At 40.0% G+C, this 24,727-nt stretch overlaps 1 protein-coding gene across 2 annotated transcripts in view; it reads left to right on the top strand.

Annotated features, from left to right (window-relative positions):
- The window catches only part of LOC146004132 (uncharacterized), a 230,497-nt gene that overhangs the window by 37,876 nt on the left and 167,894 nt on the right, over positions 1–24,727 (top strand). For both annotated transcript variants that reach the window (XM_083142805.1, XM_083142802.1), the window contains exon 2: positions 24,622–24,694. The gene's annotated coding sequence lies outside the window, so the exon portion shown is untranslated. The remainder of the gene's footprint in view (positions 1–24,621; positions 24,695–24,727) is intronic.

The following is a 24,727-nucleotide window of genomic DNA, read 5'->3' as shown; positions in this document are numbered from 1 at the left end:
CTAAGGTAATATTCTTCAGGTTATAAACTCGGTCGTCAAGACGCTACCCCCATCTCGTGACGTCACAGCCGCAGAAGAGGATCGTCCCAATTTAAAATGATGAATGAACACCGCCTCGCGCATTCACCAGTGACGTATGGAGATAGGAGGCAAACGACGGTTTGCATTGCCCCTCGTTTATTTCGAGAAAAGGTTCACCTCGATGCACGGAGCGGGCTTCTTAGCGCCTCCCCTCTATCCGTCAGCCGTTTCATCCTTTTCTAATCAAACTAAAGGGTTCGGACCGTTCATTCCCCCCTCCCCCACTAAAGGGGGAAGGGGGGAAGCCAGTCTTGATATCTGCTGTGGCTGGATAGGAGAAAGACGGTAAAGTATGATAACGACACGGCATTTTCTCTCGTAGCAACCGCCATTCTGGTCTTCAAGCCTGGCAATGCCCGTGATTTAAGACATCAATAGCGTTCTATACGCGTGGTGAAGTTTTCCACTTGATGCCCAATAACTTTATACAACATAAGGGATAGAATATGTAATGGGATGGATTTATAGTGACTAAAGCTGGCCCCTGCGATACGACCCCCAGGGACCCCGGGTTCGAATCCCGGCCTGTGCATGGACGTTTGAGTGTGTCCATTCATAAATTTCATCATATCATCACTCATCTCCATCTTCGCAAAAGTGGCACAAAAAGCAAAGTAAAATAAACCAAACCAATCAATCATAGTGACTAAAGGAATATATACGTCATTGATTAAAAATAAATAAATAACCCGTGGCTCGACAGCCCTTGAAGGGCCTTGGCCTATCTCCCGACTGCCAGTCTTCCTCCCACAATTCTACCTAGAGGTGTGGAGATCTTCAACCAGTAATGGGGTGACGTGGAGTCAGCACGTCGAACCCCCAGCCGTTATAGGTTACGCTACACACTCGTAGCTCCCCAAATTTCCTCACGATGGTGAGTTGCCACCGGTCCTATACACAGGCCGAGAACCCAGAGACTGAACCCAGGCGGACTCGAACCCATGCCGTCCCGCAGTTGGGAGCCCAAAGCACAGCGCCGCACGGTCACGGAGAAGGACTATTTGACTGATCGATTGAATTAGAAATTTTGGGTGCGTCAACACTGAGACTATTTTGCACCCGTTACATTGCACGAGGTCCATCCTTTGCCATAACTAAAACAGAACTACTATACCGTAACATACCTGTGATATCGGAGAACTAAAATATTTTTCCTGCAGTTAAAAGCTGAGCCTGTAGAGGGGCACTCAGCGCATATAAGGACAAAACACAGGACAACACACACACAGTCCTACGAAGATTATACTGGCCATATGTCCAGACGCCAGAGCCTCGTTAGTCTGCAAAATCCAGTCCAGGGTGTATTACGTGGAAGGGTCACCCCTTACACTCCTGAATTTATACTTATTACAAATAGCTTACAAAGCGGGCGGGATGTTATTTATATGAGAGACAGTAGAAGAAAGAAGTTTAATATAAACATGACTTTTAAGTCCACTTTATGCACAAGTTGGCTAATCGGGGCTGGACCTACAGTTAAAAGTGTGATCCGAACCACTGTATCACTGGTTGCTGGGTTGAAGTGTGCTACTGAAAAAGGATTAATGAGTATTAAAGTGAAGTTTAACATGCAAAACTTAATTGCCATTGAATACTAATACCAATGTTTAAGGCGATTAATGAATATAGAGTGGATAAAGAGGATGTACGCGTATATGCACTTCAAACCGTTTAAAAAACAACACGATACACAATAAACCTTAAAAAGGGTGTTAAAACTACAAGAGTTACTATACTAGAGAAAATAAGCACAAGCTTTTCTTATGCAAAATAACTCTACATGGCAAAATGCATGATCTGGCAAGTATGGAGGATACTTGAAAAGTGTGCTCTCGTTTATCGTGATTTTTCGCATTTTACTTATAATGGCGTAGCACTGTGTGGAGGTCGAACTCTGCATATTCTTTCTTCAGCCTTGGCGAAGTTGTGTTACGTTGTAAGCATCTTGCTCCGACATAGAATTGAGTTGTACAGTCAGCGATAAAGGTAAGAGTTGAGTGAATAAACGAGGCCACACTTTTCCAATATCCACCATACTCGCCAGACATCACCACGTAGAGGGGCCTCCCCCATGGCGCAGTGGTAGCGTCATTGCCTTGTAATCAAGGGGTCCCGGGTTCGATACCCGGTGGAGGCACAAGTGGTTCGGATCCCACTTTAAACTGTAGGTCCAGTCCCGATTAGCCTTACTGTGCATAAAGTGGACTTAAAACACCAATTCAAACCAATCACCACGTAGACTTATTTTTCCCTAAAAAAAACTAGTACCTAATTTTCATGATGACTCAAAATATAAAACGTTACGTAGTCACATTTGGAAGTAACAGGATGTGATAAGAGAGAAGTTCATGGAGAAAATCGGATCACGCGGTGAGGAAGTAGGCATTTCAACTATGCATTGCTTGATTTAATCGAAGGACGTTTGAAATAAGAAGAATCATCTCGTTGAGTCTTCCATCGAACGAATCTTTGTTTTACGAGCCATTCCTATGTGCTGTATTGACCATTCCAAACACCGATAGTGCATCTTTGATATTGCTTTGATTTATTTTACTTCGCTTCTTGTGCCACTTTTGCCTAATTTGCGAAGATGGGGATGTTGATGATATGACTAAATTGATGAATGGACACTCACAGACATTCATGCCCAGGCCGGGATTCGAACCCGGGTCCCCTGCCGTTATAGCACGATGTGATAACCACTCCGCCATAGGGAACGGCTAGTGCAATTTTGAGAGATGCCGGATTGCAATGAGGATTTTACTTGGCGTACAAGATTTACCCAAGTGAAAGAAATATCTGAAACAGTTTTTCTTACAGAGAGAGAGAGAGAAAGAAAAGCATTTCTTGAGGACGTGTCCTTTGAGGGACAGCAGAGAGAAGAAGTCGAAGTCAGGAGAAGAGAAATCGATGACGAAACGGATATTAAGGTTTCAGAGTGAGGCTCATTACGTGCTCCAATTTTTCGAAGCCACCTGTCGCCCAAGTGGAAATATCGACGCCTTCTTGTGGGAAGGATTGCGTCAAGCGACGAGACCGAAGATCAAGGGAATGTACAATCCGCCTTCAAGCTATATGATTCTGGAACTCTGACATATATACTACGTCTTGAGTGTGAACGTTGTATGCTGTACATTATTGTTTTATTCGTAGACCATGTGATTTAAAGGAAACGAGACGAGAAAACGCAGATTCTGGTGAAATACGAATAAATAAATCCGAAATGGATGTTTTTTTGAGAATAACGTCATACTTTTACGGAAATTTCACACCAAAGTGGTGACACTTCACCACAAACTGCACACACCTAAGTAGTCAATTTCTCATCCAATCTGGATAAAAACGTTCACTGCGCATGCGCAAAAACGGGACAATGTGACACGTACGCTATAGACCACGCAGCCTGTTGCTGGTGACTCAAGTGAAAAAGCGACATCAGAGGCGTGCCTCATCGTCCCAGTGACGTGTCAATCAGATGGTATGTGACATGTCACTTCCCACTTCACTGCGAAATCTTCCACCCTTTGAATTATTCATGCTGGTAACATACTCTCTCTATATGCACTGTTGTAGTTCTAATTTGATTTTTACCTCATTTATGATAATGAGCATGAACTGGTACGATTACATAATTTTTTTAGAAATATCCAGACATTACTTTAAAGTAGATTATTCAAAGTTATCCTCTTCAAAGTATTTCGCAACTACAGTATGCACCGAGTCTAACGTTTTCTATTGTTGTGATGATATCTGGTGTTAGTCCTTTTTATGGTATTCAGCTCTTGCATTTTTTCCCCAATGATGTCGTGTATCGGGTTAAATCTCTTGCTTTGATTGATTGATTTGGTGTTTTAAGTCCACTTAAAGGCTAATCGGGACTGGACCCACAGTTTAAAGTGTGATCCGAACCACTATGTGCCTCCACCGGATATTGAACACGGAACCCCTTGATTACAAGGCGACGACGCTACCACTGCGCCATCGGGGAGGTTTCTTGCTTTGATTGACAGAAACAGAAGGTATATGTAGGGTCCGAGATCATGAAAACAAGGAGGGTGGGAGAATACTGTGGCACCATCTGCAAATAAACGTCCACAGAATAGGCATTGTGAGCTGTAGCATTGTCATGGTGTAACTTTCTTACTAAGCTGCCATTTGACCGGACATTCTCTCCTGAGTACGTCGTGGTTAGAATTTGCTGACAAGACCTGTTTTCTTTCGACACCCTTAGTATCGTCAATCGATCGAATCGGAGCGTTCGAGAAATGATCTCGTTACTGGGTGTGGTTGATGTGTAACCTGTGCGACGGTCGTCGTCCATTCCGGAAGCGGCTGCACCACTCAAACACCCTCTTTCGACTAATGGTTTCATCTCCAAAGGCCTGTTGTACCAGTCCACAGACTTCCGTCGCTGACTTTCCAATTTGGTAAGAGAATTTGATGCATACACAGTGCTCATTGCGAAATACGACGAGCGACGCAAACAACGTGTCGCATTCTGCCACCGCTCCTCACTGGAAACAGAAGCATGTACACGTAATCATTCAATGTATCCACTTCCTCTGACTCCGCTGCGGCTGACAACTGTTAATTCTTATCCTCTAATACATTTTGTCCGGGATATTTTTGAACAGATCTCGTACATGAAAGAACATGGCCGTGATTTGAACCCTCAAATACTCGAAACTTTGCTCTCGGAAATAACCTGAGACTTGCATAGCCAACCTTCGTGATGGAGTGGTCACGTAAGGCGAATCAAGTTAAAGGTCCCAAAGTTCGAACCCTGATCAAGTCATGGGTGTATCATTGTTCTTGTCCTATCATCAATTTCACTATTCACCTCACCTTCACGATTAACCCAAGAAATAGAAAATCAACGTAAATTGAATAAAGAGAGATTGAGATAGAGAGATACTTAAAATCTGTCTAATGCTTTAAGTTTTCTTCCACGGATGCAAGAAGTATACGTCTACACCACTCTTACAGCCACTGGCCTGCGCAAGGGGAAGCTGATAGGGCTAGAGCCCCGCCAGAAATTTGGAAAGAAACAAAATTTTAAAATGAAAACGGTGAATAACTAGGGAAAACAAAACTTGCAATACAAACTATTTTAAAATTACTCCCTATTACCATTTTTTTCTTTGAGCAACTTTTAAAAAGAAGGTTGAAAATGGTAATTACGTAATATTTTATTGGGCACCCTCTCCTCGAAAGCAGCTATGCAATTATCCACCTTAATATTCCAGCCCGTTCCCTCGTGAGCTAGTAGTGCTTGCAACCCCCAAATCTTGAGCACCGTGTCCTACCGTCACAAGAATATTTCTTTCTGCAGACAGTCACAGCTCGTATCTGCTAAATAGAGCTCCGCGCGTACGATGTTCATGTGCGCTTTCTCTACCCTAAGGGTTGGTGTTTATTTCACAGCAATGCACTCCTCCCTAAGCAATGGGATATATATTTTTTTCTGCACATTACTCTTAAGAGAGAACAGTGTAAGTGCATACGTGCATGGAGGCCTTTGCTATGCGAGGCGTGAAGAGTTTTCTCGCGGGAATTCTCTGTCGTTGCTCCACTTTACGTCTGAGATGCAGAATGCAAGGTCGCCTTTGGGGCGCAGTGCGTTGCATCCCGGTCTCGGCTCCACTTTCTCACTTCCAGCCAAGGTGAAGCTAGGATCAGCTCCCATGTCTGCCATTTTTCGATCACTCGTACCCTGTGTGTTCATGCTCCTGCTAGCAAAAGCCTTTCTGGAACATGGAAATGTCAAGTTTTTGTGTTTCGCAAGCGCAGATAAAATACATTAACTGACAGAGTAACAGGTGGACCTGTGGAGTCTTAATCTACTCTGCCTACTCACGAAGTTTTTATTTTCGGTTCTGAATATCTTAGGTCGCTTTTGTACCTATTGAGTTAATCGCGACGACCACGAACGATGGACTGATGAAACTGATGATGCGTTACACAGGATTCGAATCCATACTCTGTCCCGCGGTATCCCTGGAGCAAGCCAACGAAAACAAGTCTCTGCGCAAGTAGTGACGAGAGACGGCTCCACCAATGACCACGTAAGAGTGAATGGGATTGCATGGAGGGGGAAATGAGACTGCAGTTACCAGCCTTCGCAGCAGCGTGTACTGCTTCGCTATGTCCACTCGATTTCCACCTCTTCGCTGCCGCTATGCGCGGCCTTGCTACAGACATACCCGGGACAGAGTGTACGACTTTGAGTTTCTTAGTATGTAACGCTAACCGCTCTGCTAAGTAGGCTGGCAATTTATTCATTAACTCGTAAACCTGTGCTGCGTGGTTGCATACGTGCAATGTACAAAATGCTGATTTTCCATGTGCTCGTAGCTTCAGAAGGTACCTACAATGAGCAAAACCTTATTAGGAAAAGTTGTTTGGCTTGATGTACCTTACACGCTGTGAAAAATTGTTGGCATTTTTCCGCGGCAACTTGTATATAATAGTGGATTTTAAAGTCACGGTTTGTTTTTAAGCTCACTTTATTCATAAATAGGCTACACCTACAGTTGGAAGAGGGATCCGAACTCCTATGTTCCTCCACTAGGGACCCCTTGAATTAGGGTAGGGTAGGGTTAGGTGGTAGATCAGTATTTGCTGAACCTCACCCAAGAATAAAGACCATTGAATTGAATTGAAATACAAGGCGACAACGTTACCACTAGCAATCGGGAAGACCGTGGATTCTAAAGCATTTACCCCTGTATGAGTGGTATCTGTAACTTTATATACAGCGGACTTTGACTTCTCATGCAACAGTCCTTCCTACCCACTTGAATACCTGAAGAACTGCGTATTTTCTGAAAGAACAGAGAACAAACTGGAATAAGGAAAGTTGGAAATGTCAAGAACGATAATCGCAAGGGGCTTTAGGTGCAGGGCACATCTCTCACTTACCTTACCTAAATTGAAACCGTCTCCAGAGGCTCTGTATAGAGTCCTGTATCAGCTGCGCACACAACAGACCGTCAGAGGGTAGAAGAGCGTAAAGAGAGCCCATATAATTGATCCAGAAACTTACATATCAGGGAGGTACATGACCTCACCATTGAGCTCGACGTTGGACGTAGAGCTTAGGTGGGAGAACGTCGCTTTCACCCTACCGTCTATTTTACAAGTACATGACATGCTGCTGGACATCCTGTATGCAGTATTTGGTTTTATACATTTTTCAGAATACTTCGAAACACGAGGGCTTGTAGACAAATTATGGAGCCACACAGGTCGTAAACTAAGCTCCAACCAGTGGTGTAACCATAGTATTGAATAATGCAATTAAATATATATTGATTTCAGGCAAAATACATGTATATTAGCTTATCATAATGAAACCAAGGTAAGGTCCCACGAAACCAAACATAGGTAAATGCTAAAAAAAATAAACCTTTAATAAAATAAATAAGATAGAACACCCCCCCCTCCTAGTATAGAATAACTAAATAATACACTCATAAACAAAATACTTGAGCTCTTAATATTAACAGGTGGGTTCTGCTTCAACAGTTCAAACTATGTTGAACTTCTACTAAACATTTAATAAAGTTGTCAAGATAATACTCTGTGATATATATATATATATATATATATGCAATTTGTGTTGGTGAAAAATTAGATCAGGCTCAGGATCTATCATGATGAGCCACTTCCCACCCTAGCCCCTCTGATGGCGAAGTCACAACACGCGAATGAACTTTAGCCTTCTTTTGCATTAGTCTTGTGACCTAGTTACGGCAGAACAGTAAATAAATATACCTCACCTCATCGCCACGACGTTCCAATCAATACGACAACGAAACGACCGTTCGGCGGAGGGGAGACGGACGGAGTGTAATAAGCCGTCTTCCTCACTCCGTGCCAAGAAACGATGAAGGAGGAAAAATGAATAACGTTTCCGCACATTTTCCAATGCGGGAACACCAGACGGAGTCCGCTTGTTGCGGGAGAAGATCGATGAAATTCCAGGTCGGATTTTTTTTGCCCGTTTGGCCACAAAGAAGCCGGAAAGGGAGAGGGAGGGGAGGTCACAGGTTGAACACGGAACATTCTTAAATTTCTCATCAACCTCTGTTCACGCGAGTAAGGCGACATCCACTGGGGGACCTTTCGTACTGCCCTTACTGAACTTCTGCCTCATTCTATTTTCCATAAGGCCTACTTATGACTGGTCCTTATTGTATGTAATTTATCATCGCTACTAAATTGAATATTTTCTGTTACCCTTGGTACAACTTTTCAATACGTTTATGTTTTCATTTTTCTGATTTGTAGTAGGCTACATTTCTGGATCGTGAAACAGAAGGGTTAGCAGTTTTAGAGAGCTTTCAGACCGAAGCGACAAGTGGCACGGGCACCAAGTTATTCACCACGCATGCGCGAACAACTGACCAATAGGACAAGCGAAGCGTGCAGCTTGTCGCGTCGTTTCTGTTCGGAAGACTTCGTTTATTTCTAAAGGCTGTTTTCCAAGAGATAGGCCGTGGCTTGACGTTTGTCGCTTTGGTCTAAAGACTCCCGTAGGGCATTACTCGAGCTGTATACTTTAAATTAAAATCTTTTATATAGTGCGGCGTATACGAGAGACACGAGATCTACATGGAGACAAGATATTTGTATTGTAAGCATGATAGCTGCAGCTAATTTAGAAATTTTAATCAGAAAGTCACACATTAGTTAAATACCTTGGATGACTGTTCTGATATCGCATTTGGGCAAAATTGTTCAAAGCGTTTTCAAGATGTCGGGTGAGAAATAGATTTAGCCTACGTTTCAGCATATTTTCAACTTTTAAGTTGTTTTTTTTACCTCTATCATTGTAGATTGCTTTTGAGTGTAGAAGTCATCAATTGATACAAAACGTGTCTTCTATTCAAGTACGTTTCGCTTTTTAGCAGTTTGTTCTTTACAGGACAATTGTTAGCAAGTATTCCTAGTGTGTTTGATATAACGTTTCTGTCAATTACCACACACATTACAAGGTTCTTATTTCAGTTTAACATTGACTGTCGCCATTTAACCTTTTCAATATCTAATATTTTATCCAGTACCGTCATTTTATCTGACATTCGAAGGTCTGGATCGTACGTCCGTATATATAATAAAATTACCGTACATTCAGGGTGAAATTTGAATGACGATGGTGGTTGCTCTATAACTCCCCCCTCCCTTGTTTGCTTATCTTTTCATTGTTGAGAGATAACTGTATATAACTTGTATAATATCCTGATTGCTTCAAGAATACTTACCGAAACCTATTTTTAAACCTACATGTAGAGTCAGAAATGTAAGGTTGGCAACCCTCTGCCACCCTATTTTGCAATTGCGAGAGCACAATTCACAGGAAAAGTAAAGAGGAAAATTAGCAACAATTTTATGTTCTGCGTTTCACGTTTTTTGTAATGTACCGATGCAAAAACTGATAATTCCGTTCCCATCATTCCCCAGCTAATTCGCATTTTCGGATGCTTGTCAACATCGAACCCATCATCATTTCCCGCGTCTCCCGAGGTGCTGAACGGATGATAATTATGACATCGATCGGGTGACGCATCTCGCCGAATGCCATGTCAATGGTTCTTTGTTCGTTGTTCTGTTATCTCGCTCCCACTGTTACCCAATGTGGAAAGCATTTTCGTGTATACTGTACGCACTACAATGCTTCGAAAGAGAATGCTTGGATTTTCCATCCAACACTGGTGAAAACGGACATTGTTGAGCTGACTAAAGGGATATCTGCGTTGCGAAAATGTCAAGAACTCCTTGTAAGTCTCTCTCTCTCTCTCGTTTTCTGCATTTGTAAGGATAGCAGGCGAAGGAAAATGCATGTACGAGGGTTAATCAAAAAGTAATGGTAACACTCATAGGTGAATTGAAGAGAGTAGGTAAATATAATTAGTTTCTTAACTTTCCAACTCATATTGGCATTCAATAAGCTTTTCTTTTTTATGAAACTCAACTCCCTCTTACAAACCTGAATGCGTCTCTGCTTACACTAGGTTCAAAACTCAACGCAGTAATTCAGATCTAGTACAAACGTTTCAAGTTACTAGGATAAAATGTTATGTACACAATCCCTTCACCAAAGTTATTTAAATTTGTCAGAATCTATAGAATATAGCAAATCACACCACCACTTTCTCATTACGTTAATTAAATATTATTCAGGATTTATCCAGACTAGTATAGTTTGATAGCATAATATGACAATAACGCTCTTCAAATTCTCGATGCGAAAGACGTGACATGTTTTGTGACTTCATTTCTTAATTCTACTTAGTTTTAAGCACTCAGGAAACAATATTGATAATACATCATTGCAGGGTTTAAATCTGTTTATTAGAAGAAAGCTTCTATTTCTGGACGATAAGCCGCCTTTTGTTAATAATGTTTATCTGGGAGATCTTCAAAATGGATGGAACTACTATTATAAAGACACCACAGAATGCTAATGAATCTTTAGTTTTGGTTCTTTTTGCATAGTTTCCAGATATCATTATTTTTTCATGGTCACGAGAAGACGCTACAAAAAATGTACTACCCTTTTGTTTCAATTTAATGTGGGAATAATACTTCCTATAATCAACAGATATGATCACCACTCCAAGACAATTCATTTTATCTCAAACAAAAGTTTCGCCTTCTATTGGGTCAAAATGTGTTAAATTAAACACTCGCCTTAATGCTATATAGTACAAAAAATTGTCATAAGTCCAATTTATGCTAGATAGGATAATCGAGACTAGACCTTAAAGTGGGATCCGATCCACTATGTAATATGCCTCCACCGCGGATCGAACCCGGAGCCTTTGATTAGAAGCCGACAAGTTATAATCTAGTGCTGCATGAAAATGCGAAATCAAAATGGCAACTGGTGATGAATTAATTGAAAAATTATTTCAAAACTTTCCTAACTTCCTTGACAGAGATAATGTTTAAATGCCTACACAATAACTAGGGCAAAACCAGCTCTGAAACACAAGTGTCTCACATGGACTGTTCTGGTAACGGCATCAAAATAAACATGATTTATCACGGCTTACATAATACACGGAAAAGCTATGCCGCCCCGTGAAGCACTGAAATTATTCCTCCATGCTGTTAAATCATCTCTGCGTGGAAGGAACATTTATCAGTTTGCGATAATTCATATTTTTTTTGGTACAGCGTTGGACACTTTATGAAAGATTATCCAAGTAGATGGGAATTATTTTGCACCACTTCAGATTGTGTGCGATATTCATTTTGTGTTATGGAAATATTTTTTTCATGTAAACTATTTCGAGAATATCAATACTATTAATGGTCGATAAATTATACCGCAAATAAACTGGATGATTTCATTTTTCCTTACCACAACTGTTTCCTCTATAGTATACTATTATTTTCTTTGAAACCTCATAAAATATAATACATAAACAATTCCTCTGGCACATCTATTGCACAAAACCCACAGTTTTAGCTCTGATTTCCTTACCAATGGTTCCTATGGAGTTCAATTATTAAATTCATTTTCAATTTTAGACGCCCTGAGTGCACAAAATTTCACGTAACGCAAGCTACAACTTATATCATAATGTTATATTGATATTGCAAAATTATATCTTTTTGAGAAACATCTGTAATATGCATGTTATGGATGAGAAAAATGTTTAACGTTAGAGATATCGTGCGATCATTTATTTCCTGGGAAGTACTGAAGGAGAACCTTGGAACTCATTATGTTATTGTAAACAGACGTGTTGCGCATCGAGCATGGAAGTTTCATGGAATAGAATTTCACATAAACTTTCCTCAGTCCCAAACTTTGAAGAACTGACGAAAGTATTGGCTTGTAACGGGCTAAAACACTTACTCCATTTGTAGCAGCTATCGGTTTGAAACTATTTCCAAGTTCCTAAAGATCGGGTTGGACTGATATTGAAGACTCGTATTGATCTTCTGTTCTTCAGAGAACATGGTCTATTGATTAGTACAAGTAGCTTCATCTCTAAAACATAATTTTGCCTTTCAAACAACCTTTTAGACTATTCTTTATTCTCTTTTTAAATATAACAAAAGATTTGAACATTCTAGAGGAAAACCTTTGCATGAATATGAAAATCGACATATGTCTTGGATGTGCAGTTTCATAGCACAGTACGTACGCTGATTGTTAGTCTAGGTAAAGTAGTGGATTTTTATTACAGAATTGGTGATAGGCATGTTCGATTCTCTAAAAAAGTATTGTTGATTTTTTTAAGTGACTGGTCTATATGCAACCCAAATGACAATTGTGGCTTTTGGGTTGCATAACTGTCAGGAAACCTAAGGTCCACTCTACATATCGTGGAGATTTCAGATTGGGGCAAAAAATGGCCCTCCAAATGTGTGCATGTGATCGTGAGCACTTGTGCCTGTGCGTGGGTGGGGGCTCTCATAAATACACACGCATAAGAATAATTATTACTGTAAAACCTGAAGCAGAAAAAACATTCGAACACCAGTTGGCGTAACAGCCCGAGGACCAAAGTCTACCTACCTGCCGAGGTGGGAGATCATTCGACCAGTTACGGGGCGACGTGTGGTCAGCACAACGAAACCCCACGTCGTTATTGTAGGTTTCTGTTGATACCCGGTGGAGGCACGTAGTGCTTCGGATTCCACTTTAAATTGTAGGTCCAGTCCCGATTAGCCTTATTGTGCATAAAGTGGGCTTAAAACAGCAAATCAATCAATCATTGTAGGTTTATATGACGCTACCCATTCGTAGCTCCCCCAGTTTCCTCACGATGGTTGGTGGCTTCCGGTGCCACACACAGAGCGAAATCTCAGGAGAAAAGTTGTTACGCTTCCCTCAGGAGACTCGAACCTTCGCGTGACCCGTAGCTGGAACGCAAAGCATGATGCCTTAGAGCACACGGCCACGTTGCGGGACATCAATGATAAATACACAATATTAAACAGTGATTGGCCCAAGCTGTTAATCTTCCCGCTTCCGAACGTTGAGCGTTCTATTCGACGTTGTTGCTATCTACTTCCAGCTACACCAGAACGCACAAATTTATGTACAGCTCACTAACCACTGCCACGAAAATCGTGCAAAACGAACTTCTTTGATGAGATAAAAGAAAAATAGGATTAAGTTTCAAAGTGTCAATAGCGTACGTGTAAGGTCTGCTTCTGAGTTTTCCATTTGTTCCTCGCTTTCCAGCAGACGAAATTTCCATCGTTTCAGATTGGTACAGAAACTGTCGGGAGATCGCTAGAGAGGGAAGAATGACCAGCTGGACTAACCTCAGCTTAACTCTGTTTTTGCGCCTGAAGCGCAAGAATGTTTAGAGGGGGATATGCCCGCGAAACCATTGTGACCAGCGAATCAGCCACTACAGTTGCCGAAACTTGCCGAACCACCAACGACGGGTCATTTAACGCTACAGGTGTGTGGTTATTATACTTGGACACCTCCTTCTTGCTGACATTAAAATGCGTAGAAGTATGTAATAACCAATCATTCTTGTTCTGGCTTACCACTCGAGTCATTTTGACTAATTGATTGATTTCGTTTCACTTTTCTGCCACTTTTGGCTTATCGTGAAAATGAGGGTGAGTTGTGATATGATGAAATTGATGAAGAGAACCTCACAAAGAACATCCATGCCTAGGCTGGGATTCGAACCCGGGAACCCTGAGATGGAGTTTGGAGGATGGAAAAGCTGTAGAAGAATTAGAAGTATTCATAACTCCTAAATCATTGATGTCAAATTGTCTTTAAAATATTAAGCTGTCCTTATGGCATAAAAGACACACATGGAACAAAATAATGAAAACTACCAATTGATGCACAAAATTCAACATCACATAACTATACACTTCTAATACACATTAAAAATATAGAATTTTGAAGGATGATTGACGAAGAGCACCAGGGATGTTCTGGAAGAAGAATTGATCGAAAATTAGATACGAGATGCGTCGGCATTTAGGCTATTTACACCCTGTGGGATATACAAGGTAAACCCCTTAAAAATCAAATATAGTGCAGTGTTCACGAAGAAACCGTAAGTAGCTTGATTAAAATCCATATTGGGGGGACCAACTTTTTAAGAAATTCAAATTTAAGAAGGAAAACTATACCGGAAGATTAACATTTTAATAATCGCTACCCTGCAAAAGATTATCCTGACTGTGGGTGCAGGCGCCAGAGACTCGTTAGCTTTTCCTACGTTTTCCAGCAGCTCTAGTGTATCTTCTTCTGAAAACCTCACCTTTAAAGAAATCAAACGCAATGGAATTTGTGAATGTTGTGGTAAGAGCAGGATGTCACTACAGCTGAGCTGTGTCACACGGTGGGCTCCAATCGAGAAGACAAAAACATTACAAAGCTAAGAAACTTCCGAAGTTACGCGCGTCAACTTTTGGGAGTTCAGGCCGATACCCAGCCCCCTCTCACCCCCGAAAACTCACGAACATGTTGACCCGACAGCACTCATCCGCGAAGCGTAAAGTTCGTGACATTATCCAAGGGAAGAAGGCAATTCAGGGGCCAGGGTAACAGCACCCTTGTGCAGCCTTAAAGGCACGGACAAAAAAAACTTGCAAGAACGGGTTTCCTCTGCTAATGTGATCACCTGCTTGCCAGTCTTTCTACACCTTCTACAACAGTTTACGTGTTTTAAGAATTTAGATTCATTTGTTGCAAAATAACCTCAATATAATTGTGGCAAATTATATTTAACATTAGGAAAACCCTTTTCTGTAGCATAAAGATCATTTTCGCTTAAAAAAAAGTTCTGGAAATTACCAATTCTTATTGAACAAACGTCAATATTACGGAACTCTACCATTTTCATGCACGTTGTTTTCACAACGAAAACCTTAGTCAGAATATTACGAAACGAGTATAGGTAGATATTCTAGTATTTTTGTTACACTACCATCTAGCGGTTCTATATGTAATCAAGTTGTAAATTTCATCAATGGGACGTCACATTCTGCAACTTGAAGCAAGAATTAGCTATTCATTTAATCCCAATACGATGCATACAGAAATAACTTTTAACGGATATTTTTATTACAAGAAGAAAAAAAGTTAAGCCTTATGTTTACAGTGCACTGCAGGCAGGTGTATGCAAAAGTTGTTTTAGGACTAGTGGCGATAGAAGGCCTCATTAAGAAAAATATTATTTAGAGAAGATGTTCATTTGATGCCATCTACACAGATTCTGTGTTATACGGTGCAATTTTGTAAATATAGATCTTTCAAAAATATCATGAGGTATGGACATGTTCGTCTCCAGTCTAAATATATAACTCGTAGAAGAGACGTGAGTCGAGGAACCATACCCACTTGACATTTCACTTGGCGGGCTTGGCGAATAAAAAAACACATTGTTTTTAAAACCGTGCATTAAACTACTGTAGGTAAATGAACGTCACACAAAGTTTCTACAGTTTACTAATAGTTGGAACAAGCAGATACCGTTGCTCTGATTGTTGACTCTATAGAAAATTATATAATTATGTGTGATATGCCATCAGGGTTTTTGTGTGTAATTGTACCCATCTGTATATAAGCATGTAAATGGATGGTGTATTTTTTCCGCAAAGAACTAGAACTATATTAGTTATACTAATTATCAAAAGTATTGCAGAAAACTATAATTTTCCTTCTTATCCGAGGGTAATAAGTATCCACTTATTAGATTTTCGATCTCGCGACCGAAGTTCCCGAATTGAAGTCCCGGTCTGGGCATGTGTGATCCTTGTGAGTGGCATCTAATCACCACTCACCTTCATCGTCGCGATTATCCAAAAAATGGAAGAAGAGCGACGTAAAGTAACAAAAAGCATGACGATAAGTAGCTATTGCTCTGTTCAATTTCAAAGCTTCTGCTCCTGAGCCCATCCACAACAACGCTCTCTACATTATCCTTCGTATTTAGTAAAAAGCTAGGCTGCCCAACACGCCACGTGTAGCGTGCGTTACACCCACGAAGTATAGAGCCGTCCGTGCACGACAAAATTCCCCCTCCCGCAACGACAGATAACCATTCGCGGAACGTATACTATTAATGCATTTAGACACGTCACATCGATCGCTTGCACCGCACGCAGGCGATGCGTTTTCCGAAAAAGAGAAAGAAATTTATATTGATATTTCGCGTAGGCGTTCGTGTCGATAAGAGAAGCGAGTTAGTAACCTGCTCGTAGGGGACCTCACGCCATGTGTGTGGGTACGCTACTTCCAAGTCCAAGTCGTAACGTACTCTAGGCAATCTGATGTAATACATGCATTCGACGCAGTATGAATTTATTAAGTGAGACACGGCTGGGGAAACAGAAAAAAAGTAGCATATCTTTTTCGTGTGCGCACAATCGATTGCCTTTGACTGTCTAGTGATTCGGCATTGCTTTGGCGAATGCGTGCAAAGAAAGTTCTTACTTGCCACGCAACAGATTGTTACGCATGCGCATTAACGCTGGAATTTTGTTCCGTGCGCGCTGCAAAGAAATGAAAAAGAAACCTCTGATCTTTACTCGCGGGATCACATACTCTGTACTCACTAATTTGAGATGCAATTAGTAGCTGCCTTCAGAGTGCGGATCATACTTATAATAGCGTTACCCAAAACCGTCGTTGCCTTGAAATCAAGGCGTCCTGGGTTCGATTCCCGGTGGAAGCATATAGTGATTCGGATCCAACTTTAAACTGTAGGTCCAGTCCAGATTAGCCTATCTGTACATAGATTGAACTTAAACCAAAACTCAAACTCTGTGACGTAACGGCCCTGTGAACGAGCTGACTTTTCATCGCTTGTTTCCGGATTTTGAGGCTGCTTCCCACATCAAAGGAGAGAACGCTAACAATTTGGCTACACGGAAGGCTGACAGTATTACAAGAACATGTACTTATCAATTGAAACAATAAAATTAGGGCTGGGCTGATACAGATGCCACTGTATCGGTCGGTATCGGCCAATACCAGGGGTATCGGTATCGGAAAGTATAGGTTGGAATTCATCTGCCGATATCAGCAGGTATTTTTCCGGCATATGCCGGAGTCTAATTATCCTGGAAATTATGCAAAACTCAAACTTTCTTTCTATTTTGCACGAAAAGCTATATTTAGCGATTACATGATTATCTATTTTAATATTCTGATGCAATTATTGAATATTCTAAAGCACATTTCTTGGTAAATTGATGCATATAATTGGAGAAGAATATTTACACACCAATATTGATTTTTATTTTGAACAAATTTTAATTATTCCAATTTTCAAGTATCGGTATCTGTTCAAAGTGGTATCGGCTCAGCCCTATTAAAAATATAATATTACGTCAGCACTGAGGTTATTTGCACCTTTCACCTAATACGGGGACTAAGCCTTAACAAGAAGAAAACTCACTCAAGCCATCGAATTAAATTAACAAATTCTTGTCTAAATGGAACCAATAGAGATGAACATCTCACAAGAACAAGGTAAAATACATCTAAGATTTAAGCTTCTTCCGCGTTTTCATAAAACAACTGGGGTTAAAAAGGGAACATTCAGCCCATATGTGAACAAGTGGCAAGACAAACAGCCATGCAGAGTATTTCTACGGTTGTTGGTCCAGGCTCCAGAATCCCGTTATCCTGTAAAATGCAGTCCCCAGAGTATACTTCGTGGAACAGAGGTTCCTTACGAAAAGACCCCCCCCCTCCCGCTATCTCTCCCCCACATTACTCGTAGTTTTTCGCTTAACTGCTTTCTCGTCCATATTCTCTCATATTTCTCCATCCCCCTCTTTTCTTCTCTATCCTTCCCTGCACTAATTTTCTTCATTTTCTGGCTTCAAGTTGCATTGTTCTCCTTCCATGTATAAACATGCAAAGTCAAAAAATCAGCTCCATTTAACAGGCAAAATACACAACAGGATTGTCGTCCTTATCCTTGGTAAACTAAGGAAATACCGAAGAGTAATATTTATGGAAAGAAACTCATCCTTGGCATTGTCCCTGTTAGCTCTCTAATGAACTTCATCATTCATCCTCAAAAAGTCAGAAAGGTTTCCCGATGGCGTAGTGGTAATTCTTTAGCTACATAATCAATGGTTTTCGGGTTTCACTTCCGACGGATATACGTACAGTCACCGGCAATAAAAATGGAACACCTAGATCCTAAAATTCTCGCTTCCCTGCAAGGTCTCATGTGTGTTGCATAACTTTACGGCGTACAGCGATAGGTGCATTTTAATATGAAATTTTCAATGGGGCAAGTACAATGCCACCGTGTACAGTTAGGCAACACACATACGCCTTGGTGTGAAGAAAGAATTTCGGGATCTAGGTGTCTTATTTTTATTGCCGGTGACTGTACGTACATTGCACAATGATTTGGATCCCACACTAAACCGCAAATCCAATCGCGATTAGTCTATTTGAACATGAAGTAGACTTAAACTTTATTGTTTTAAGTCCAAAGTGGGATCCGAACTATTGTGCAAAGTACATCCGCTGGGGATCGAATCTAGAACACATTGCAAGGCAATAACGTTACCACTACGTCATCATGAGGTCCTTTTCAAGAATGGGTCATGAAATTCTTTACAGAACTAAGAAGGAACCCTTTGATTACAACAACGTTAGCCACTACTCTCTGGAAAGGCCGTTCATTCATTCTCATTGCCGCGATTAACTAGACGCAGAAAAGCGACGAGAAAGTATTAAAATAAATCAAATAAGTCAGGGTCAAGAGAGGCTCAGCATGGAAAGATTAATTCCCTACAAGTATTGCCCAAAGTGAGAGACAACCGGTCAATCACAGATCTCAAATTCCGTACACAAGTGGAAGGGGCGTTAATGCATTTTGGTCCCTGCGATCCAGTTTCGGTCTGATTCCTCAATTAAGCCTCAGCCGTGCAGGAAGGAGCGGGCCATTATCCGTGGCCGAAACCTCCATTAACGTCATTCGCTCCGATTAACCGGCTGAAGAGTAAATTGATGCGGAGGGCCACGATCAACTTTCTGAACCACTGTACGATTCTCTACTTCTGGCTATCAGGGGATAGGGTATTTGATAAAACACTTTCCAATTGTCTACTTTTTTTGATAATAGGGAATGGGATATTCGATAAAACACTTTTCAAATATCTACACACAAAACTCAAAATGCATCAAATCAAGGTTGATGCACTTTTAATGCATCAATCAATCGACACTGTTAAATGTGTAATTTTCTTATTAGGCCTTGAGCCACGCAAGTTGTCGGTACCACTCAGGGGGACGGGTTCTAATATGATTTTTTAGTACGGTTGGGATGCCCAGAGATGGAAAATATGTGATAGCATATGTCATAACTCTTTCCCTTCTGTGTGTTACCACTCCACTCCCCAGATAATCTTGATGAAAATGGAAAGTTTTTATAATTTTTAATATTTTTACTTTTACTATTAGAAATTAGAATTACAGTAATTCTGATCTAAATTAATAATAATGATGATAATAATTAAGATTATAATAATAATAATAATTAAAATATGTGAATATTTTAATAATTCAATTGACAAGTTGGATGGTATTTAACACCATTACTGAAGTCAATTGGCTATTTGCCCATCATTAATGCCGATATCTCTGAATTAACAACTGAAGAGCGGCAGCTGTGAGAATGACAGTAGCAGTCCAAGGACAGTCTTAAGAGTTCACTGAGGAACATGGGCAAGTGGTACAATGCCTCTAAAGTGCGATTTACCTGAATCAATGGCGTGGAGAGCCATAGGAATGATGGAAGCTGGACAGACGCGAGAGGTATCTGTAGACCTTGAGGTGTCTCAAAATGCCATTTCTCGCCTGTATATTCGATTCCAAACAACGGGAAATGTTCGACGAAGGCAAGGTCAAGGCCGTCAGAGAGTAACAACAGCAAGAGACAACAGGTACCTCTTGTTAACAACCGATTGGAACGGACGACAAAATGCAACGAAAATATAACATGCCATTCTCACAGCAACAGGGCGCAGATGTCATCTCAAACTGTCTGCAATCGCCTTCTTAAAGAGGGCCTCTATGCATATAGACTCATGGTGTGTGTTCCATTTCCTTAAAGATTTCAGTCCGTAGAAACTTGGCTGAGGAACATCTCAATTGGAGCTACAAAGCGCTGTTCTCAGATGTGTTGCGGTTCAGCCTCCAGTCTACAATATACGTAAGATGTCATAGGCGATCGTTTCCTTTTCATCGGCGATAATGCTCGTCCTTGCAGCGTTCTGTTAGTGCACAACGTGCCCGAGAACGAGGGAATAGAGAGCATGGAGTGGCCAGCGTGATTACTGGACTTCCAGAGCTGAAATTGCCAAAAGTGAAGAGTGGCGAGGAATCCTCCAAGCTCTCATCGATCACCTCATCGAGTCCATGCCACACAGATATGCAGCGGTGTTGGACGTACGAGATCACACACCATACTAGGGGTGAGTTACTGCTGTGACCATGTCCTTTTCTGAGCTGCTCTATTGGTACACACATTGCTCTATAGTGACGCACATCATGTGAGCATTGGTTCAAGCGACTGTAGGGTCTTTCTGATACCTGTACTAAGCCATACTCTACTGTATCTGTTCTCTGAATATTCCTTCAGTTGCGTAAACATCGGCTGTACATGGTTTTCGCCTAGTTCTTTCTGTTCCTCTCTTGATCCAATAAGAAGGCGGTGGATAGTTATGGCAGGTCAATTATCAGACAAGACACTATTTGGTCGAATTATTGTGACAGTACAGAAACGGAATTTTCAAATGGGCTTTCTCTTAGATCCATTATCATGGGCTTCAGAGACATACTTGCAGAAAAATGTTACCCCCCTGAGGAAATATCTGGAAATTCAGCCACGGCGATTGATGGTATGGCTCTTATTCAGAGAGAAAATCAAGAGGAGTAAAACTTTGGAGAGGTCTATCTGCCTTGTCCATTGCTTTCTAGAAGGAAATACTAGTCCAAGAATCGATGTCTGTTTGATACGTACAATGAAACGTCTATAAAGAACACCGAAAGGATAATCACATGGGAAGAACTCTGGCATCAGTCATAAAGCATCTCATCTTCCCAGATTGTCAGAAAGTGAAGGAAATTCCTAAGTCACGTAATGAATAAAACAACTCTAATTGCATTTATTGACGAATGTAGGAAACGAGAGCATTTTGTAAATCTTTTGAATAAAACACTTCCCGAACTGTGGCGATAAATGATGGAACATGACACCTGAAGGGAGCCCCAAAGTGCTCAATCTCAACAGTAAACATGAAGAAGATATGGTAATTTGTTGGTGAATACTGCCGCTGCTAATGAGAGACTCAGATGACGCAGATGTGTGTAATATGTGTTTCAGATTCAATGAAAGATTCAGGGTTAAATTGTGTCTGAATTATAGTAATAAAATACGCATGTGGGTTCTTGACATCAATTTGCAGGAGAAGGAAAAGTGCATCCTTCCTGCTAACAAATAAACACAGGAAATATTTTCGCTACTTCGGAGATCAATGTGATCTCAATGAAATAGTAATGGGCAAACTGTAGTTCTCGTGCTTACTGTATGCTCCCAAATCTTCCGTACATTGTGTGAATACACGACATGTCGTCTATTCTGTGCAAAGAAGGGTGGACATGGAAAAGAACACGATAGAGCAGAGGAGCTGGTAATGGATTGGATGGAATTGCAGCCAGCATCTTAAACTCTGTTAGATCTACTAGCTTGCAACTCCATTAGAAACTGTCTCCCCCATGGTGCAGTGGTAGCGTCACAGCCTTGTAATCAAGGGGTCCCAGGTTTGATACCCGGTGGAGGTACATAGTTGTTCGGATCCCACTTTAAACTGTAGGTCCAGTCCCAATTCGGCTTACTGTGCATAAAGTGGACTTGAAACACCAATTCAATCAACCAACCAATTCATTAGAAACTACAAACTGCGTCCTCTGTAAATATAACAACAGGTACACTGGCAAGTGCCGACTACCCACATGTGAAAATCAATGAGTGATGACACCTATTCAGAAGAAGATGATGATGAATGTAAATAATAAAATTGTTTTTTGTTAAATTATAACACACATGCATATTTGAGATTTAGCCACTATTATTATTGAAATTTGTAAATAAAACTTATGCATTTAATCTATGTCAGTATATAACCAATAAAGTTTTATTATTATTATAACAATTATATTAATATTATTACACTCATGGACTATATCGAGGAAATTATCTTCTCTAATATTTCCAATTGATGAATTTTAGTGCATCACACGGAACACCAGCTGCTAAAAAAGTACCCTTTTATGGATTTCTGTGTATATGTTGACACATCAAAAAGTGCATCATTTGCAGTTTATGCTCTTTAATTTGCCATTGAAGTCAACATATTTGTGTCAATTGACACGTTTTGGGTTCTGTGTGTACTTTTTGATATTATTGAAAGTGATATTTGATTATTATTTTTTTTTAAAAAATGTAACGTTGTGTGCCTTAATTTGTATTTTTTATAACTTACAGAGGATATGTATACATACTCTACATAATATACAAAGTGGGCCATTTTGAGAGCACCATGTTCCCAATATGTCCACTAGTAACTTTTTAATATTTTACATTCTTGCATTTTAAGTATGCCAGTTACAATATTCAGGCCTTATTCTGCAGGTGCTAAATTAACCCTTGGAAGTGATAGCATAATCATTTCTTGGAAAAACATTTTTGAGATCCTCGAACTTAGGTGAGTCAAAATGAGACCACGTGATATATGTAAACAACATGGCCTCCAACGTAACGCTGTAGGAGTGGAATACAATTACCTTGCGATAAGAAATTTTGCAAAAATGGAAAGTGTGCCTTTAAATTCTTCTATATAGTTACGAACATATTTCTGACAGATAACAAACACAATGTCACAATATTTTTTACACTGTTGAGACTGATGAGACTTACTAGGAGATGATATAAATATACAATTAAGGATAATCCTAAAATATTTTTAAAAGCAGGCAAAGAGACAGGTTTGGAAATTAGCAAAGATAAACTAAATATATGCTTACAGTGCTAACCCTAGTGTTAGGTAATAATCAAAATTCAATTAGTGATAACAAATCGTTTGAATCAGTTTCCAAATTCAAGTACTTATGAGTAATACTAACACATTAAATTATTAAAGAGGAAATAAAAAGTAGACTAATTCAGGAAATGCGTGGTACTTTTCTCTTCATGAACTTTGATCTTCTCGTATAATATGGTGCAAGCCTGATGGAGACCATTAGGAAGACCAAGAGGAAGATGGAGGGATAACGTTGAGATGGACATAAAGAAATCAGAAAATATTGGATTGATCTTGCCCAGGTTAGGGATAAATGGAAGGCTTGTGTTGCTGCAGCTATAAGCTTCGCGTTTAAGAATGTTAGAGAGTTGGCAAATTGGATTTGGGATATGAGACATAACCACGATACCCAGTGCTTTTACTGTACTTTATATTATCGCACAACAATTTATTCATGTCAATAGCATTTTTAAGTTAGATACAAATTACTACTGTTCAAAATTACACAATTCTTTCAAAACAGAATTATGCATTCCTTTTTTTGAAGCATACATTGACTATTTAGACTATGTAAACTATAAGGTGAAGGGTGTAGACGTCGAGTTTTTGTCTATGGCATATCAATGCCCTCTATACGAGCAAAAGTTTCATGTAAACATATACTATACCATTAATATTGAGTTAAAGTCGACTGAAATATTTTGATTCACTTAATTATGGCTGTAAAACACTGACGTAAACAATATAAATTAATTTCATTGAAAGTTAACCTCAAAACTGCTTTTAGATTTATTAGGATAACTTTTTAGAACACTTGCCCCGCACAAAGAAAAACTTATAATATCGTTCGTACACAGAAAAGAGTTGTTTAGAAAATGAAGAAACATGTGTTTAAATAGATGACAATTAAATTATTGTTCGCCAGTATCAATTGAATTTTATAATTCGGACCCAATTAAGTCCATTCCCTTAGAACTATCAAATAATTTAGTCAAAATTCCCACAATGTAGTGAAGGCTACCATGAATTTTTATTTATGTACATCACAAAGCTCATTTAAATGCTTTTTGTTTAACTCCGAAAGTTAACCAAACGTTTTTTTTATAACTCCAAAGCTCAACCAAACTTTTTGGATAACTCCGAAGGTTAACGACACGTTTTTTGATAACTCCAAACCTCAAACAAACTTTTTGTATAACTCCAAAGCTCAAACAAACATTTCTTTTGAATAATTTTAGAGCTCAGCCAAAGCTCTTTGGATAACTGAAGAGCATAACCAAACGTTTTGGTTAAATCAAACGCTCGACGATGATAACTGAAAACCTCAACCAAACGTTTTTGGATAACTCCAAATTTCAACCAAACCAGCTTTGGTTTATAGAGAGAAATCAGGTTTATCTGCGCAGGTCAGCTCTTGAGCAGAAACATAACATGTCACTCTCAATAACAAATATTAATTGTTCTTCCTTTTTTTCTTTGCAGAGGAGATGCCGGAAACAACTTAGAGAGTGAGAGAGCAGCATTATCATTGGACAGGCTTCACCCCAGGATCAAGGTACTCTCAACTTTTATAGGGCAGATTGGTTTC

The sequence above is a fragment of the Lepisma saccharinum genome, chromosome 1, assembly GCF_977018435.1.
Source record: "Lepisma saccharinum chromosome 1, izLepSacc3.1, whole genome shotgun sequence".
Classification (NCBI taxonomy): Eukaryota; Metazoa; Arthropoda; class Insecta; order Zygentoma; family Lepismatidae; genus Lepisma; species Lepisma saccharinum.
Note: the sequence above shows the minus strand (reverse complement) of the source record. Positions and strands in the feature narration are given on the sequence as shown.